General features: G+C 41.1%; 1 pseudogene; it reads left to right on the plus strand.

The window, feature by feature from the left end:
• The first annotated feature begins 9,740 nt into the window (after positions 1-9,740).
• Positions 9,741-21,463, plus strand: part of LOC115137533 (butyrophilin subfamily 1 member A1-like) — a 30,394-nt pseudogene continuing 18,671 nt past the window's right edge.

Below are 21,463 nucleotides of genomic sequence, written 5' to 3' on the forward strand. Positions count from 1 at the left end.
TTTGGAATAAACGTTGAAAATAGGGTCTGTGGTAAACACAGGCTTAGGAGCTAATCGTCATCAGCTAACGTCACTGATTTTTTTAAAGCATTTATGTAATCAGAAAAAACACAAAAGGCTAAATTCATAATGTTCCTATTAACTGTTGGATATTATCTCAGATCAAAATGTATAACATCCCCTAAGCCTGTGTTAACCTCAGATGCTATTTTGCATTTATCCTTAAACCCTATTCTTTCCCCCTAAGAATGGCTGAATGAACCAAAAACTTACTCAAACAAATCTTTTACGACTACAAATTGCAGAGTTTTATCAAATCAACCGAATATCTTTGACTTTTTTCTACCTGTAGCTAGATTATGAATGTATACTGTGAAGCTACTGTAATACAAGTTAGCAAGATCTTTTGCATTCTTCAGTTCTGTTAAAATGTTGTCCCAATTAATAAATTACTTTGTTGAACGTTTGAATGTACTGAGCAAAAATATAAAATGCAACAATTTAAGATTTTACTTAGTTACAGTTCATATAAGGAAATAGTCAATTGAAATACATTCATTGGGCCCTAATATATGGATTTCACATGACTGGAATATATATATGCATCTGTTAGTCAGATACCTTTAAAAAAGGTAGGGGCGTGTAAACCTGTCAATATCTGGTGTGACCACCATTTGCCTCACGCAGCGCGACACATCTCCTTTGCATAAAGTTGATCAGGCTGTTGATTGTGGCCTGTAGAATGTTGTCCCACTCCTCTTCAATGGCAGTGTGGAGTTTCTGGATATTGGCGGGAACTGGAACACATTGTCGTCGATCCAGACCATCCCAAACTTGCTCAATGGGTGACATGTCTGGTGAGTATCTAGGCCATGGAAGAACTGAGACAAGATCCTGAGGCGCATTGTGCCATTCATCCGCTGCCATCACCTTGTTTCAGCATGATCATGCACGTCGAAAGGATCTGTACACAATGGAAGCTGAAAATATCCCAGGTCTTCCATATCGCTTTGAATAAAAGCATCTGCTAAATGGCATACATATTACTCTAAAACATTTTAAGGATGGCCCAACCTCAGAGTCTCGCAGAGTTGCAAAGAAAAAGCCATATCTCAGACTGGCCAATAAAAATAAAAGATTAAAATGGGCAAAAGATTACAGACACTGGACAGAGGAACTCTGCCTAGAATGCCAGCATCCCGGAGTCGCCTCTTCACTGTTGACGTTAAGACTGGTATTTTGCGGGTACTATTTAATGAAGCTGCTAGTTGAGGACTTGCCATTAGAACACAGGTGTGGTGGTTGCTGATAATGGGCCTCTGTACGGCTATGTAGATATTCCATTAAAAATCATCCGTTTCCAGCTACAATAGTCATTTACAACATTAACAATGTCTACACTGTATTTCTGATCAATTTGATGTTATTTTAATGGACAAAAAAATTGCTTTTCTTTCTAAAACAAGGACATTTCTAAGTGACCCCAAACTTTTCAACAACAGTGTACGCATATTATTCATTTTCCTCGGTTTTGTTTTTTCATGTTCCCCAGTTTTTTCACACTTTTTTTAACAGGAAAAACAACAATTTGATTTCCTGTGTTCACAACCATGCTTAAACCATATCAGGGGACCACTTTTGAGGTCTGTGAAAAATCTAAGAAATTTAGATTGTTTAGTGTAGCTTTCCTTTAATTCCCCTTTAACACATGCATGCTCAGCTGAAGGCAAGAAACAGAGCCTTCTTTATTTTGACTTTTTCAATCATAATCACACACCTCATGTAGCCAAGCCAATAGGCCTATATGTTTTGATAAAGCTTCTATCACAACTAAAGTGACCAAATAACTTAATCAGCACATTAATCCGCTGTACAACAGGTGTAGAGACTAACTGGCATACATAAACTCGGCAAAAAAAAAGAAATGTCCTCTCACTGTCAACTGCGTTTATTTTCAGCAAACTCAACGTGTAAATATTTGAATGAACATAAGATTCAACAACTGAGACGTAAACTGAGCAAGTTCCACAGACGTGACTAACAGAAATGGAATAGTATGTCCCTGATCAAAGGGGGTGTGAAAATCAAAATTAACAGTCAGTATCTGGTGTGGCCACCAGCTGCATTAAGTACTGCAGTGCATCTCATGGACTGCACCAAATTTGCCAGTTCTTGCTGTAAAATGTTTCCCCACTCTTCCACCAAGGCACCTGCAAGTTCCCGGATCTTTCTGGGGGAAATGGCCCTAGCCCTCACTCTCTGATCCAACAGGTCCCAGACGTGCTCAATGGGATTGAGATCCGGGCTCTTTGATGGCCATGGCAGAACACTGACATTCCTGCCTTGCAGGAAATCATGCACAGAATGAGCAGTATGGCTGGTGGCATTGTCATGCTGGAGGGTCATGTCAAGATGAGCCTGCATGAAGTGTACCACATGAGGGAGGAGGATGTCTTCCCTGTAACACACAGCGTTGAGATTGCCTGCAATGACAACAAGCTCAGTCCGATGATGCTGTGACACACCGCCCCAGACCCTGATGGACCCTCCACCTCCAAATCGATCCCACTCCAGAGTACAGGCCTCGGTGTAATGCTCATTCCTTCGACGATAAACCCAAATCCGATCATCATCCCTGGTGAGACAAAATCGCAACTTGTCAGAGAAGAGCACTTTTTTCCAGTCTTGTCTGGTCCATCGACGGTGGGTTTGTGCCCATAGGCGACGTTGTTGCCTGTGATGTCTGGTGAGGACCTGCCTTACCACAGGCCTACAAGCCCTCAGTCCAGCCTCTCTCAGCCTATTGCGGAACGTATGAGCACTGATGGAGGGATTGTGCATTCCTGGTGTAACTCGGGCAGTTGTTGCCATCCTGTACCTGTCCCGCAGGTGTGATGTTCGGATGTACCGATCCTGTCCAGGTGTTGTTACACGAGGACGATCAGCTGTCTGTGCTGTCACCTTGTAGCGCTGTCTTAGGCGTCTCATGTTGCAATATATTGCCCTGGCCACATCTGCAGTCCTCATGCCTCCTTGCAGCATGCCTAAGGTACGTTCACGCAGATGAGCAGGGACCCTGGGCATCTTTCTTTTTGTGTTTTTCAGATTCAGAAGAAAGTTTTGATAACTGTGACCTTAGTTTCCTACCGTTTGTAAGGTATTAGTGTCTTAACGACCGTTCCACAGTTGCACGTTCATTAATTGTGTATGGTTCATTGAACAAGCATGTGAAACAGTGCTTAACCTTTACAATGAAGATCTGTGAAGTTATTTGTATTTTTACGAATTTGAGGGACAGGGACCTGAAAAAATGATATTTTTTGCTGAGTGTCTAAGCAAGACGTGAGTTTCAAGTTTGAGGAAGATCATTTTCACCATAAAAATTCAGCATTATAATTAAAGTGTCATTACACTGGCCCGGGGTAGGTTTATGACAGTCATAAATACCTTTTCCCTTTTTTCCTCTCTCTACCCTACTGATGTGTCTATTGAAAATCCCTTGGTTAACATAGAGATTCTGGGAACATCAGAAGGTTGGTGGAAATTAACCATATTTTGGTAATCCAACCAGTTGAACATATGCGTTGGTAGTTAACCTCTTGAAACTAGGGGGCACTATTTTTATTTTTGGAAAAATAACGTTCCCAAAGTAAACCGCCTATTTCTCAGGACCAAATGCTAGAATATGCATATAATTGACAGCTTAGGATAGAAAACACAAGTTTCCAAAACTGTAAAAATATTGTCTGTGAGTATAACAGAACTGATATTGCAGGCGAAATCCTGAGAAAAATCCAATCAGGAAGTGACTCTTATTTTGAAACCCCCGTCTTTCTATGCATCCCTATTGCCCATTGAATCTGCCCATATCAACCAAATTCCTTTTTCTGTGGCTTCCCTAAGTGTCTACGGCCTTTAGACGTAGTTTCATGCCTTTATTTTGAAGAATGAGCGTAAACGAGCATAAGCGGAATTTTTTTTTACCGTTGCGCTATGCTAATTAGTGTAGTTGATGACAATTCTCCCGGATCCGGGATGGGTAGTTCCCAGAGGTTAATGAATATGATGTCAATTAGGTTGTCATCTGAGACATTCTCATCAATGATAGGATGACATAAACGGTAGAGTGGAAAGTCTACACATTATCAGATTATCAGATTCACATGGAATTGTTGTGCAATTTAAATGTTTGAATATGAAATTATTTGTGAGGGGATGAAATGTGATTTAAGCTTCTAAAATGTGAGGATTGGGTTTTCATTAACCTGTTACTCCTACCCCCTACTTTTTCGAACATTCTGTTAAAAATCGCGCAACATTTCAGCGCCCTGCTACTCATGCCAGGAATATAGTATATGCATATGATTAGTATGTGTGGATAGAAAACACTCAGACGTTTATAAAACTGGTTAAATCACGGCTGTGACTATAACAGAACGTGCGTTTCATCGAAAAGCGCAGGAAAATCTGATCACTGAAAATGGGAAAATATATCCATGCGCCACTAGAACCCATTGTTGAATGTGGACCACATTAAATGGGGCCGAGGTTGCAATACCTTCAGCTTCCACACGATGTCAACAGTCTTGTCATTGCCTACGATTTGTTTCTTGGTCAAACGGACACGAGGCAGCGCATTTCTTCCGGTCTCCGACCGGATATTTTGGTTGAGATTTACCCGGACATTATTTCAAGATGTACAGCTATAGAATATACATCGCCTCGTGATCAATTTGATCGATTATTAACGTTTACTAATACCTAAAGTTGCATTACAAAAGTATTTCGAAGTGTTTTGTGAAAGTTTATCGTCGACTTTTTTAATTTAAAAAAATGACGTCGCGTTATAAAACAATGTTTTTTTCCTTGATTACAGTCTCCATAGATCGATATCTAGGCTATATATGGACCGATTTAAATGAAAAAAAGACCCAATAGTGATGTTTATGGGACATCTAGGAGTGCCAACAAAGAAGATTGTCAAAGGTAATGAATGTTTTATATTTTATTTGTGCGTTTTGTGTAGCGCCGACTATGCTAATTATTTTGTTTACGTCCCCTGCGGGTCTTTTGGGGTGTTACATGCTATCAGATAATAGCTTCTCATGCTTTCGCCGAAAAGCATTTTAAAAATCTGACTTGTTGGCTGGATTCACAACGAGTGTAGCTTTAATTCAGTACCCTGCATGTGTATTTTAATGAACGTTTGAGTTTTAACGAGTGCTATTAGCATTTAGCGTAGCGCATTTGCATTTCCAGATGTCTAGATGGGAAGCCTGCGTGTCGGGTAGGAGCAAGAGGTTTCATTAATGAATTAGGCCCGACTCAGTGGCCCGCCCAAGTGAAGAGACATTGGTTATAAACTATGAAACACGCCCTCCTCTCCCTTCCTATATAAAGCCTTGACGACAATATAACTTTCTGTTCCGAGGACGATAGGACGACGGTCCATACGTTGAAAAGGACTAACATGTCAACTACAGAACTAAGCCAACCTCAGCGTGAGCTTTGGTTGCGAATGGTATGAACTTTGAACTCTTATTCACTACAGAAGTGATCCCGCCTAGCCGTTGAGTTAGCCACAGCAGCTGCAAACACGGGCTAGGAAAGAACAGACAGAGTATATACCGTCTACCACCCAATGATGACACTACAACGTATCCCATTCACCACCAGAGACACTCTTCAAAGGACTCTGTTGGGCAACACGGCCTTCCATCTACCACCAACCTATTGAAGCGCAGCTCAGAGTAAATATTTATTGCATTTTCCTTTTCCAAATGGGCGGTAATTTAGAATGCATAAGATTCTGTATTTACGATAGAGACTGCCTATGGCCCGATAGAGACATCGCTTCTCCCTTTGTTCTTCAGTCTTCCCGCTCTTTCACTCAAACCCAGACCCCATTTCTTTGTGTAACCAGCTGTCATATCTGTTCCGTCCTCTTGGGACATTTTCCTTTATGACATCATTTGTAATCAAGGTATGATTAATTCTGTGTATATGTAATTCTGAGTGATTAGTTAAGTATTTAGTAAATAAATAATTATACCCAATTTTGTATTGCTGATTCAACTTGTTAGCCAGGGTTTGTGAAGATAACCACAAATTTACAACTTTTAGATGAGACTGAATTAAGGTGACGATTAATATTGACTGCTATTGATGTAAAATATTACTAGGTCTTTAAGAGTTCATTCGGAAGGTAACAGCTCTATAAATATTATTTTGTGGTGCCCCGACTTTCTAGTTAATTACATTTGCATGATTAGCTCAATCAGGTCATATTAATTACAGAGAAAGGATTTTATTGAATAGCATGTCATATCACTTAATCCGGCATAGCCAAAGACACGACAAAAGCATTACATGTATATTGGCATTTATGGTGACTTTTGAGAATAGTATTTGCCTGCTAATGGAACATTAGTGTGTATAGTGCCTTGTGCACATTACTGCGCTCATAATGTGAAGAAATAGCCTTATAGTTTATCAAAAATTTCAGCTAAACATTCTCATCTGTTGTGTCAGGCTCACAGCTAAAAACACTTTTTTTTAATGCTAGTGGTTGTATTAATTTGGCAACTAGCGCGTCCCACAACTGTCCCAGACTATGTTTGGAATATTTATTTATTGAATAGGACAACTTTTGTACTATGAGTTATAGTAGATTGACATAGGCCAGTGCTTTTGCTGTTTGTTAGGTGTACTCATCTTGTTGGCTGACGAAAAGTATATGTGGACAGTTTTTCCCCAAATCTTCAATGTGCGTTTCAGAATTGGATAAGCACTCGTGCAGTGAAGTCCGAGATGTGTCTGTCTTCACTTGTAGCCTGTGAGAAAGACCCGATCATGTGACAGAGCCATGGGAGTGAGAGGTGCTTCGGGAATGATCATTTTTATATTCAGCCCAAGGGCAGAACTGACTCTGGCCGCAAAAGGCATGGATTATTTTAGGGGTGATTACGGCCACACGAAGGGGATGCAGCCGGGAATCCCCTCCCATTTGGAATTAGAGACTAATGAAATGTGTACAAGCTGAGGAAAAAACAAAGCAGAGCTCATGCCTTTCATCATTAGAGTGGCATCATGCAGCCTTAGAATGTATTAAAAATCAAAACATATAGTCCAACATTTGTATCACAACTAAAGTTACATAAATAACTCTAATTAACACCTGTTTCTTTGTTAAGCGTTCAACACAGAATAGCCACATGTGCACTTCCTCAAATCATTTGGAGAAAATATAAATTCTATTTTATTCAGCTTTATTTAATTGTATTCTATATACTATAAAATCATGTAAAATAATGCCACGGAATTCTATGCAAATTTTGTCTACTAAATGAACTAGTGTTGCCCACAGCCATATGGCATAGCCAGGTCAGGGCCTAACATAAGGACAATTTAGAGTATGCTATTTTGTTATTCTGAAATAGTCTACATTTTCTTCATATCATGTTTCTTCAGACCTGTGTAAAATAAATAATAGATCTATTGTGATGGTGTAGGCTATAATAAATGTATTTCTTGGACATCTTAAAATGTAGATGATCCAAAAGTCTACTTGTTGGCAATGAGTGGAAGCCAAGAGATGCTAAATGTGTTTATGTTAATTAAATGTAAATTAGCGTGCGACTGGCAGATATTTGCTTGACAATCACAGGCTGACAAAATGTCATTACCGCCACAGCCTTAGTTGTGCATCAGTAGTAATCAAGGCCGAATACTGAACGTGCCTAGGGACCTTGACCTCTAGGGGGACCATTGATTTTTGTTACTAACTCTCACTCAGATATCATTAACATGGCATACAGTGCATTCGGAAAGTCTTCAGACACCTAGACATTTTCCAAATTACATTACAGTCTTATTCTACAAAGGATTAAATTGTACTTTTTCCCTCATCAGTCTACGCACAATACCCAATAATGACAAAGCAAAAACATTTTTTTCAAATGTATTAAAATTACAAAACTGAAATATCACATTTACATAAGTATTCAGACCCTTTACTCAGCACTTGGTTGAATCACCTTTGGCAGAAATTACAGTCTTGAGTCTTTTTGCTTCAAGCTGTACTTTGCTCCATTCATTTTTCCTCGATCCAGACCAGTCTACCAGTCCCTGCTGCTGAAAAACATTCCCACAGCATGAGGCTGCCACCACCATGCTTCATCGTAGGGATGGTGCCAGTTTCCTCCAGATGCGACACTTGGCATTCAGGCCAGAGAATCTTGATTCTCATGGTCTGAGAGTCCTTTGGTGCCTTTTGGCAAACTCCAAGCGGGCTGTCTTGTGCCTTTTACTGAGGGGTGGCTTCCGTTTGGCCACCCTACCATAAAGGCCTGATTGGTGAGTGCTGCAGAGATGGTGGTCCTCCTGAAAGGTTCTCCCTTCTCCACAGAGGAACTCTGAAGCGCTGATAGAATGACCATCAGGTTCTTGGTCACCACCCTGACCAAGGCCCTTTTCCCCCGATTGCTCAGTTTGGCCGGGCTGCCAGCTCTAGGAATAGTCTTGGTGGTTCCAGACTTCTTCCATTTAGAATGATGGAGGCCACTGTGTTTTTGGGAACATTCAATGCTGCAGAAATAGTTTTGTACTCTTCCCCAGATATGTGTCTCGACACAATCCTGTCTCTGAGCTCTATGGACAATTCCTTCAACCTCATGGCTTGGTTTTTTCTCTGACATGCACGGTCAAGTGTGGGACGTTATATAGACAAGTGTGTGCTTTTCCAAATAATGTCCAATCAATTGCATTGATCACAGGTGGACGCAATCAAGTTGTATAAACATCTCAAGGATGATAAATGGAAACAGGATGCGCTTGAGCTCAATTTCGAGTCATATAACAACGGGTCTGAATACTTATAATTACGTAAATCATTTCTGGTTTTAGATTTGTAATAAATGTTCAAAAATGTCTGTTTTCACTTTGTCATTATGGGGTATTGTGTGTAGTATGATGAGGATTTAAATATATATATATATTTTAGAATAAGGCTGTAACGTAACAAAATGTGGAAAAAGTCAATGGGTCTGAATACTTTCCGAATGCACTGCACTTTACCATTCAATGAATGGGTCCCCTTTCATAATGAGCACAAACTGTGGTAGAAAGCTAACTTGGAAATCAATAAACCAATAAATGTGAAGATAATGACTCACTTTAAAGGAGGGAGAGGACAGACTCCCTCTTTTTCTCACTGGTCTATTACCACTCTTGTCTACAATGTATAAGAATAATTAGTTGAATAATTATGTAAATATACTATGAAATTCAGATTCAGCTATTAATCTACCGGATTGCCAGAAGATCCCGTTCATTTTCAACCGCATAATAACAGGAAATGATGGTGGAGGGACCATGCAATCAGGATCACAAGCATTTAATAATGTTGTGTGATTACCACCCTTCCTGTTAACGTTGAATAAGAGTGTTCTTATTTGTCTCCCTCCACTTACAGAAAATCACATTATTTCACGTGATATCATGTGAAAACTTGCTTTTGAAACACTTCACGTTATCATGTTTTCACATGTGTAGTTTTATGTTATTACATACTGCTTTACATGGTATCACATTAACTTCACATCAGTCAGCTTCTATTACTATGGTTTTCTACAGTGCATGTTCTATGTAGGATCAGTGAAAGTCCGATGTTCATTGCTATATTGACCAACCTTTTTTTATGACTTGGCTTGATAACAAAAACAAAATAATAAAGCTAGACTATGTCTGAAAGTAAAAAATTCAGCCTCTCAATCATTATTCATTAGTCTCTGTAGCTGATCATAGGACTGTTTGATTTATTAATCCATTTAGCTGGGTAATGTAACAGTGTTGTCCTCATTAACAGGGGTTTGCCTCAGGGTACTGATACTGACTGCTTTCACCGTTACCATCTCAGCTCAGACACGAGAGTTATGTGGCAGGGTCTACAGTCAATCACGGACAACAAAAAGAAAACCATGCCTGTCGCGGACCACGATGTCTTGCTCCCAGACAAACTAAACAACTTCTTTGCTTGCCTTGAGGACAATACAGTGCCACCGACACGGCCCGCTACCAAAACCTGTGGGCTCTCTATCACTGCAGCCAAAGTGAGTAAAACATTTAAACGTGTTAACCCTCGTAAGGCTGCCGGCCCAGACGGCATCCCTAGCCGCGTCCTCAGAGCATGCGCAGACAGGCTGGCTGGTGTGTTTACAGACATATTCAATCAATTCTTATCCGTCTGCTGTTCCCACATGCTTCAAGAGGGCCGCCATCGTTCCTGTCCCCAAGAAAGCTAAGGTAACTGAGCTTAATGACTATCGCCCGGTAGCACTCACTTCCGTCATCATGAAGTGCTTTGAGACTAGTCAAGGACCATATCTCCTCCACCCTACCTGACACCCTAGACCCACTCCAATTTGCTTATCACCCCAATAGGTCCACAGACGAAGCAATCTCAATCACACTGCACACTGCCCTAACCCATCTGGACAAGAGGAATACCTATGTAAGAATGCTGTACATCGACTACAGCTCAGCATTTAACACCATAGTACCCTCCAAACTCGTCATTAAGCTCGAGACCCTGTGTCTCGACCCAGTCTTGTGAAACTGGGTCCTGGACTTCCTGAAGGGCCGCCCCCAAGTGGTGAGGATAGGAAACAACATCTGGGGCCCCACAAGGGTGCGCTCTCAGCCCTCTGCTGAAGCCATGACTGCGTGGCCATGCATGCCTCCAACTCAATCATCAAGTTTGCAGACGACACTACAGTGGTAGGCTTGATTTCCAGCAACGACGAGACGGCCTAAAGGGATGAGGTGAGGGCCCTTAAACTGTGGTGTCAGGAAAATATGTCAACATAACAAAGGAGATGATCGTGGACTTCAGGAAACAGCAGAGGGAGCAGCCCCCTATCCACATCGACGGGACAGTAGTGGAGAAGGTGGAAAGTTTTAAGTTCCTCGGTGTACACATCACGGACAAACTGAAATGGTCCACACACACAGACAGCGTGGTGAAGAAGGTGCAGCAGCGCCTCTTCAACCTCAGGAGGCTGAAGAAATTTGGCTTGTCACCAAAAACACTCACTAACTTTTATAGATGCACAATTGAGAGCATCCTGTCAGCCTGTATCACCGCCTGGTACGGCAACTGCTCCGCCCACAACCGTAAGGCTCTCCAGGGGGTAGTGAGGTCTGCACAACGCATCACCGGGGGCAAACTACCTGCCCTCCATGACACCTACACCACCCGATGTCACAGGAAGGCCAAAAAGATCATCAAGAACAACAACCACCCTAGCCACTGCCTGTTTACCCCGCTATCATCCAGAAGGCGAGGTCAGCACAGGTGCATCAAAGCTGGGACTGAGAGACTGAAAAACAGCTTCTATCTCAAGGCCATCAGACCGTTAAACAGCCATCGCTAACATTTTGTGGCTGCTGCCAACATACTGACTCATCTCTAGCCACTTTAATAATAAAACATTTGATGTGATAAATGCATCACTAGCCACTTTAAACAATGCCACTATATAATGGTTACATACCCTACATTACTCATCTCATATGTATATACTGTACTCTATACCATTTACTGCATCTTGCCTATGCCGTTCGGCCATCGCTCATCCATATATTTTTTATGTTCTTATTCATTCCTTAAACTTGTGTGTATAAGGTAATTGTTGTGAAATTGTTGATTTATTGTTAGATATTACTATAGTCGGAACTAGAAGCACAAACATTTCGCTACACTCGCATTAACATCTGCTAACCATGTGTATGTGACAAATAAAATTCGATTTGATTTCAGGTCAAAAACCTTGTGAGAATATTTACTCTGTTCATTACATTCGTTCCCATTTACCCCAAAAAACAATCTCTTGGTTATTAATAAAGATCTAAATAGGACTTGAATGAGTATTCTTCATCACATGTTCTTATTTCTTTCCTCCTATCGCCAGCACCAGAGGTCTTCACCTTGACGGTCCCTAAAGGTCCCATTTTGACCCGGTTGAATGCCTCTGTCACTCTACCTTGTGAACTCTCACCTCTCTTCAATGTTGAGCGATCGGAGGTGCGCTGGTACCGGTCCGAGAACTCCTACAGCCCTGCCTTGTTGTACAAGGACCACAAGATCCAGGAGACCCCTGTGGACCCCTGGTACAGGGGCAGGGTTTCTCTAACTGGGGGGCTGGAGAGAGGGAACGTGTCCCTGACACTGGAGAGGGAGAGGTGGAAGACAGAGGGAAGTATGTGTGCCATGTCATTAATGAAAGGTAGTATGAAAAGGCCAATGTGTATCTCTCAATGAATGGTAAGAGGCTTATGGCTGAAACAGTTTCAACATGATTTTACATCTGCAACACTGCACAGAACTCTACATAAAATATAGAACTCACAATAAGGTGGCAGTAATTTTTACAACTTTAAGAGGGCTGGTCACCACAACCTAAACTCACATGGGAAAAACAACCCAGTGAACCCAATGGTCACTCTGACAGAGCTCCAGAGTTTCTCTGCGAAGATGGGAGAACCTTCCAGAAGGACCACCATCTCTGCAGCACTCCACCAATCAGGCCTTTATGGTAGAGTGGCCAGATGGAAGCCACTCCTCAGTAAAAATCACTTGACAGCTCACTTTGTGTTTGCCAAAAGAAACCTCAAGACTCTCAGACCATGAGTAACAAGATTCTCTCGTCTGATGAAAACAAGATGGAACTCTTTGGCCTGAATGCCAAGGATCACGTCTAGAGGAAACCTGGCAACATCCCTACGGTGAAGCTTTGTGGTGGCAGCATCATGCTGTGGGGACGTTTTTCAGTGGCAGGGAGACTAGTCAGATTCGAGGGAATGCTAAACGGAGCATAGTTCAGAGATCTTTGATGAAAACCTGCTCCAGAGCGCTCAGGACCTCAGACTGGGGGCGAAGGTTCACATTCCAACAGGACAACGATACTAAGCACACAGCCAAGACAATGCATGAGTGACTTCGGGACAAGTTTCTGAATATCCTTTCGTGGCCCAGCCAGAGCCAAGACTTGAACCTGATCAAACATCTCTGGAGAGACCTGCAAATAGCTGTGCAGCAACGCTCCCCATCCAACCTGACAGAGCTTGAGAGGATCTGCAGAGAAGAATGGGAGAAACTCCCCAAATACAGGTGTGGCAAGCTTGTAGTGCCATGCCCAAGAAGACTGTTCTTCAACAAAGTGCAGAGTAAAGGGTCTGAATACTGATGTAAATGTGGTATTTTAGTTTTTGGTCTACTAACTAATTGTCTAATAACCTTTTTGCTTTGTCTTAGTCGGGTATTGTGTGCAGGTTTATGAGGGGAAAAACAATTTAATACATTTTAGAATAAGGCTGTAATGTAACAAAATGTGGAAAAAGTCAAGAAGTCTGACTACTTTCCAAATTTATAATATTTTTTTATTATAATTGTTTTATTATTTCTTTTTCCTGCTGATTCTTGGGCCCCCGACGGTATGCCCCGACATTAATATGCCCTGGTTTTCTGATCAACTCCCCTAGATTTTTTAAAGGTATCTGTGACCAACAGATGCATATCTGTATTCCAAGTCAAATCCATAGATTTTGGCCTTATTAATTAATTTACTCCAACTGACTGATTTCCTCACATGACCTGTTGCATGTTATGTTCATATGTTTGTTCAGTGTACAATAAAAGTGACTCCAAAATGACACTACATGATTTACCATTTGTCGAGTCACAAGCTTGATATAATCATTGCATGCTATTAATATGGGAGCAAATACTTAACTTCTTACTACATTAATACATATAAGTGAATTTGACCCAATACTTTTAGATTCCTCAAAATGGGGCGACAATGTACAGAAAGTGCTGTAATTTCTAAACGCTTCAACCAATATGAATGGCAATACACTCAAATTAAAGCTGACAGTCTGCACTTCAACCTCATATTCATTGTATCATTTGTCCCTGTTAGTCAAGGGCTAAAACAACAACAAACGTGTCACTTTCCCTTTTGAGCTCATGGTATAATAATAATGTTGTTACACAAAATGAAATATATTGAGGTAAAAATCACTTTAGCATGCAATAACAAAATAGAACTCAATTGATTGAACATACCATATGAATCTAGGACAATGCAGTCTATGCCTATTTACTTTACAATGCATTAAAAAAATATGTATCCTTCACTTGTTTGTAACAATTGCAAAGATTTTGTGAACTCTGTATTTGAGTTCAGTTGTGTTCTGAAGTTAGAGGTTACAGAGGTGATTTGTGGGAGGGAAAAACCTCATCTAAAGACTCACTTACCTGTTCTACGTGAGGTCTGGGTCAGTTGTTAACTTACGAGTGTTTTCAAGTGCAACTTAATTAAGCAACGATGGTTTTAGGAAACAGCTCAGATATATAACAATGCTCCTACAAGGGTTTTAACGATGAACTTAGACTCAACACTAGAACCGCCATAGGCTTGATTTTGTAATAAAACATCTGCCATTTTGAAAGCAATTTTCAACATTGCTCGGTTGTCAAAATGTTTAAATCACAAACAGAAAACTATATAGAAGCTGTTTACTTTTTCACACCGATTCCTAACTTAAGGAGCCAAGACAAATGCGCTGGCGTTGGTACCTAGGCGTTAATATGCCTCACTCCTCACTGAATGAATGCGGTCAATAGGTGAATCAGTAAGGATAGATTGTGCACGTGACTTTACAATTACATTTGAATGAACTGAATGATGAGGAGGGTGAAGAGGTTGATTGAATTTAGAACAATAGTGTAATGATGATGAAGAATTGTGAACACCAAGAAAGCAAGCAACCGCGCATCCTCCTCAGCATTGTGCACTAAATAACTAAACTAGCTAGTTTAAGGAAGAGAAGGGCATTGATCCTGCTCATCTAATTGGATAGAGTGAATCACTCTATTTCACTCAATCACTTCTAATCGCATGTTTCGGTCTGATCATTTAGATTGTTGCTGCCTCCTGTTAGCCTGCTACTATGATAAATCAAATCAGATGTATTCATAAATCCCTTCTTACATCAGGTGATATCTCAAAGTGCTGCACAGAAACCCAGCCTAAAACCCCAAACAGAAAGCAATGCAGGTGTAGAAGCACGGTGGCTAGGAAAAACTCCCTAGAAAGGCCAGAACCTAGGAAGAAACCTAGAGAGGAACCAGGCTATGAGGGGTGGCAAGGCCTCTTCTGGCTGTGCTGGGTGGAGATTATAACAGAACATGGCCAAGATGTTAAAATGTTCATAGATGACCAGCAGGGTCAAATAATAATAATCACAATGGATGTCGAGGGTGCAACAGGTCAGCACCTCAGGAGTAAATGTCAGTTGGCTTTTCATAGCCGATCATTCAGAGTATCTCTACCGCTCCTGCTGTCTCTAGAGAGTTGAAAACAGCAGGTCTGGGACAGGTAGCACGTCCGGTGAACAGGTCAGGGTTCCATAGCCGCAGGCAGAGCAGTTGAAACTGGAGCAGCAGCACGGCCAGGTGAACTGGGGACAGCAATGAGTCATCAGGCCTACTAGTCCTGAGGCATGGTCCTAGGGCTCAGGTACTCCGAGAGAGAGAAAGAAAGAAAGCAAGAAAGAAAGAGAGAATTAGAGAGAGCATACTTAAATTCACACAGGACACCAGATAAGACAGGAGAAGTACTCCAGATATAACAGACTGACCCTAACCCCCCAACACATAAACTACTGCAGCATAAATACTGGAGACTGAGACAGGAGGGGTCGGGAGACACTGTGGCCCCATCCGATTATACCCCCGAAAAGTGCCAAACAGGCAGGATATAACCCCACCCACTTTGCCAAAGCACAGCCCCCACACCACTAGAGGGATATCTTCAACCACCAACTTACCATCCTGAGACAAGGCCGAGTATAGCCCACAAAGATCTCCACCACGGCACAACCCAAGGGGGAGGCACCAACCCAGACAGGAAGATCGCGTCAGTGACACAACCCACTCAAGTGACGCACCCCTCCTAGGGACAGCAAGGAAGAGCACCAGTAAGCCAGTGACTCATCCCCTTTAATAAGGTTAGAATCCGAGTGGAGAGAGGGGAACCGGCCAGGCAGAGACAGCAAGGGCGGTTCGTTGCTCCAGTGCCTTTACGTTCACCTTCACACTCCTGGGCCAGACTACACTCAATCATAGGACCTACTGAAGCGATGAGTCTTCAACAAAGACTCAAAGGTTGAGACTGAGTCTGGGTCTCTCACATGGGTAGGCAGACCATTACATAAAAATGGAGCTCTATATGAGAAAGCCCTGTCTCCAGCTGTTTGCTTAGAAATTGTAGGGACAGTTAGGAGGCCTGTGTCTTGTGACCGCAGGACAAAATCAGAGAGATAGGTAGGAGCAAGCCCATGTAATGCTTTGTAAGTTAGCAGTAAAACCTTGAAATTAGCCCTTGCCTTAACAGGAAGCCAGTGTAGAGAGGCTAGCACTGGAGTAATATGATCAGATTTGTTGGTTCTGGTCAAGATTCTAGCAGCCGTGTTTAGCACTAACTGAAGTTTATTTAGTGCTTTATCCGAATACCCGGAAAGTAGAGCATTGCAATAGTCTAACCTAGAGGTGACAAAAGCATGGATACATTTTTCTGCAACATTTTTGGACAGAAAGGTTCTGATTTTTGCAATGCTACGTAGATGGAAAGAAGCTGTCCTTGAAACAGTCTTGATATGTTCGTCAAAAGAGACATCAGGGTCCAGTGTAACGCCGAGGTCCTTCACAGTTTTATTTGAGACAACTGTACAACCATCAAGATTAATTGTCAGATTCAAGAGAAGATCTCTTTGTTTCTTGGGACCTAGAACAAACATCTCTGTTTTCTCCGAGTTTAAAAGTAGAACATTTGCAGCCATCCACTTCCTTATGTCTGAAACACAGGCTTCCAGCGAGGGCAATTTTGGGGCTTCAACCATGTTTCATCGAAATGTACAGGTGTGTGTCATCCATATAGAAGTGAAGGTTAACATTATGTTTCCCGAATACCATCACCAAGAGGTAAAATATATAGTGAAAACAATAGTGGTCCTAAAACAGTACATTGAGGAACACCAATACTTAGTTGATTTGTCAGAGGACAAACCATCCACAGAGACAAACTGATATCTTTCCAACAGATACGATCTAAACCAGGCCAGAACTTTGGGGTTCCAATCTTTCCAAAAGAATGTGGTGATCGATGGTATCAAAAGCAGCACTAAGGTCTAGGAGCATGAGGACAGATGCAGAGCCTCGGTCTGACGCCATTAAAAAGGTAATTTACCACCTTGTGGGTGAGTCCCAGAAAGAGGGCCAATTATCTACAAATTCTATGTTTTGGGAGGGGCAGAAAACAATTTTCAACCAGCGATTGAGATGTGAGATTCTGCTGTAGAGCTCATCCCTCCCCCTAACTGGGAGGGGGCCAGAGACAATTACTTGATGCCGACACATCTTTCCAACTGATTTACATGCTGAAGCTATGTTGTGCTTGGTGACCTCTGACTGTTTCATCCTAACATCGTTGGTGCCGACGTGGATAACAATATCCCTATACTCTCTACACTCGCCAGTTTTAGCTTTAGCCAGCACCATCTTCAGATTAGCCTTAACGTCAGTAGCCCTACCCCCTAGTAAACAGTGTATGATCAATGGATGATTCATTTTAAGTCTAATACTGTGGGTAATGGAGTCGCCAATGTCTAGGATTTTCAATTTGTCAGAGCTAATGGTGGGAGGCTTCGGTGTCTCAGACCCCGTAACGGGAGGAGCAGAGATCAGAGAAGGCTCGGCCTCTGACCCGCTCCTTAATGGGGAGAACCGGTTTAAAGTTTGTCGGCTGAATGAGCGACACCGGTTGAGCATTCCTACAGCATTTCCCTCCAGAAGCCATGAGAAAGTTGTCCGGCTGCGGGGACTGTGCGAGGGGATTTATACTACTATCTGTACATACTGGTGGCACAGACGCTGTTTCATCCTTTCCTACACTGAAATTAACCTTGTCTAATGATTGCGTCTGATGCTGGGCTTGCAGCACAGCTATCCTCGCTGTAAGGCGATCGTTCTCCTGTATATTATGAGTACAGCGACTGCAATTAGAAGGCATCATGTTAATGTTTCTAGTTAGCTTCGGCTGGTGGAGGTCCTGACGAACCATGTCCAGATAAAGCGTCGGAGTGAAATAGTTGAATGAAAAAAAGTAATTAAATTAAAAAGTAAAAACCGTCAAGTTGTCAGGTAGCTAAGGATGTTTTCTAGCAAGTGATCAATGTGCAATAATATCAAACAAGTGAAGCGAGAGTAGGGAAAGATTAAAAGACTCTGACAGACTCTGACAGCAAACTTGTCTGCTTGCTGCAAGGACAGGACACACAGACAGAGTCACACACCTCAGCGTGCTGCTCCTAGCCTGCAGCTTTTTAGGTCTATAAGCCTTCAGAGAGAGATGAGATATTTTGCCAACATCTAGATAGGCATAAAAAACACTGAAGTTTTTTCCGATCACAAGTAACTATCAATATAAGGCTACGTTTACGAATATGAGCCATAATGACACAGTATATGAATCTGATACATAGGATAAAGAGGGCACCCGACAGCACGTTCTCTAATGCGTATTTAGAGGCTGAGAATACCAGTAATTTTAGTCTTATGAAACCAGGCACTGTGCAATTTTTATGCATCACAAAAATGTATCTATGTGTGAATCTCTCTCATAATAAATGGTTGTGTATGTTCTCTCTGTATCAGATCCTCAGGGCTTGTTGAGTTTCAGTAGTTGGCTGCTGTATTCTCCCTCAGACTCAGATTGGCTCTCCTGTACAATCTCTCTGTCTGAGGAAGAGAAGAGAGAGAGTAGAGTCCTTCCTCACAAACCTGGTAAGTGTGTCTTTTACACAAACAGCATATCAAATCAAATGTATTCATCACACACAGTTTACGGCAGGTATAAAAGGTGCAGTGAAAATCTGATGTGCTAGTTCCCTCAACAATGCAGTACATGAATCAATATTGAATAATAACAAGTAAAAGAGTAGTGTGAAATATCCACATACAGTGCCTGTCGAAAGACTACACCCCCTTGGATATCTTTACATTTTACTGTCTTACAAAGTGGGATTAGAGTGGATTTAAATTCCTTTTTTATGTCAATGATCGACAGAAAATACTTGAATGTTAAAGTGGAAGGAAAATGCTCTTGTTTTTTAAAAAGATGAATGAAAAATAAAACACTAATATACAATAACTTTATTAGATAAGTCTTCAGCCCCCTGAGTCAATCAATACATGTTAGAAACACATAGATGTAGATGTACATGATTTGATATTCTACTGTTTGTCTGAGTTATGACAACGTACTGGGTTTAAATATATTTCTTAATAATAATAATACTAATACATTTTTTAAAACTTCTGACAGTATGATTAGAATCATTTCAATGGAGGATACATTCAATGCCTAGTGAAAGTATTCACATTCTGCAGCCTTAAAATTAAATATAAATAGGAATTAAATATTTATTTTATTTTATTTATCCGTTATTTTACCAGGTAAATTGACTGCGAACACGTTCTCATTTGCAGCAATGACCTGGGGAATAGTTACAGGGGAGAGGAGGGAGATGAATGAGCCAATTGTAAACTGGGGATTATTAGGTGACAATGATGGTTTGAGGGCCAGATTGGGAATTTAGCCAGGACACCGGGGTTATCACCCCTACTCTTACAATAAGTGCCATGGGATCTTTAATGACCTCAAAGTCAGACTACTCCACATTTTAAAAGGGAAAGAAAATTATATAAACATTTCTAAATGAATAAAAAAACTCAAACCAATAACATGTCTTGATTGTGTATGTCTTCATAAATACTTGGTGGAAGCACCATTGACAGCCATCACAGCAGTGAATAATTTAGAATAAAATTATACTCAGCATAACTCTCAGGGAAACATATATCCTTCGTTTTAGTCAAAATTGCTCAAGCTCAGTAAATTTGGTTGGGAGTCATTGATGGACAGCAATATTTAAAAGTGGATTTTTAAGCAAATTTATGTCAGGACTGAGACTAGAAAATAAAAGAGCCGCACACTGTAGGACCTCAGATGCAAAAATGTAATTATCAACGTTTCGACAGCCAAGTCAGGGTATACAAACACTGCGGGATGACTCGTTTATATAGTGTCAAAAGACACAGGTGTCTGTAATCATGGCCAAGAATGGCCTAATATCATTGGTTAATTCTCAAATATTAAAATGGCATACAAAGAACAGCATACAAACAATAAATGGATAGCATATGATCATAAATTCATTTTAGACTACACAAGCTTACAAACAATTACAATGGCAAAGTCACAATAATCACAAGAATGGCTGCAGATCAAAGTCTACGTTGAGACCGAAGGGAGCAAGGGTCTTCAAGTTAAAGATCCAGGCAGCCTCTCGTTTTAACTATAAATTATCAAGGTCACCCCCTCTCCTAGGGAGGGCATATCGATAGATGTTTTAACTTGTCAGCTCAGGATTCGAACCAGCCACCTTTAGGGTTACTGGCCCAATGACCAATTTTGATAAAAACAATGGATATACTGTATTTTGCCCTAAGAGTTTTGCAAGGTTAGTAACTTCTTATTCAAAATGATTCACAGCTGTAATGGCTGCCTAAAGTCCTTCCACCAAGGATTAACTCTGGGTGTCAATACATTTTCCTTTTTCATTAATTAGGAACATTTTCTATAACTTTTCTTCACTTTAAAAATCTGGAGTAGGATGTGTAGATAGGTAGGAAAACATCTAATTCAATCACTTTGTACGTAGAATTTTAAGGCAGAAAAATGTGAAGACTGTTGTCATAAATACCTCTTCCCCCCTTTTTCCTCTCTCTACCCTATTGATGTGACATTTGCAAACCCCTTGGTTAACATAGAGATTCTGGGAACATCAGAAGGTGGGGGGAAATGAACTATATTCTGGTAATCCGACCAATTGAACGTATGCAGTGGTACTTAATGAATATGATGTCAGTTCGGTTGTCATCTGAGACATTCTCATCAATGATAAGATGACAAACTCTACAGTGGAAAGTCTACACATCAGAGTTATCGGATTCACATGGAATTGTTGTTCAATTTAAACGTTTGAATATGAAATTATTCGCGATGGGATGAAATGTGATTTTAGCTTCTAATATGTTAGAATTGGGTTTTCATAAGGTTAGGGCTCTGCTCAATCAGTGGCCTGCCCCTGTGAAGAGACATGGGTTATAAAACTTTTCAGACACACCCTTCTCGCTCAACTATATAAAGCCTTGACGAAAATGTAACCTCCTGTTCCGAGGATGTGAGGACTAACGGTGAGGACGACGGTCCGATGTCAGAATGGTTCAGATAATAACTACAGAACGAAGCCAACATCAGCGTGAGCTTTGGTTTCGAAT

This window comes from Oncorhynchus nerka, linkage group LG11, assembly GCF_034236695.1.
Source record: "Oncorhynchus nerka isolate Pitt River linkage group LG11, Oner_Uvic_2.0, whole genome shotgun sequence".
Classification (NCBI taxonomy): domain Eukaryota; kingdom Metazoa; phylum Chordata; class Actinopteri; order Salmoniformes; family Salmonidae; genus Oncorhynchus; species Oncorhynchus nerka.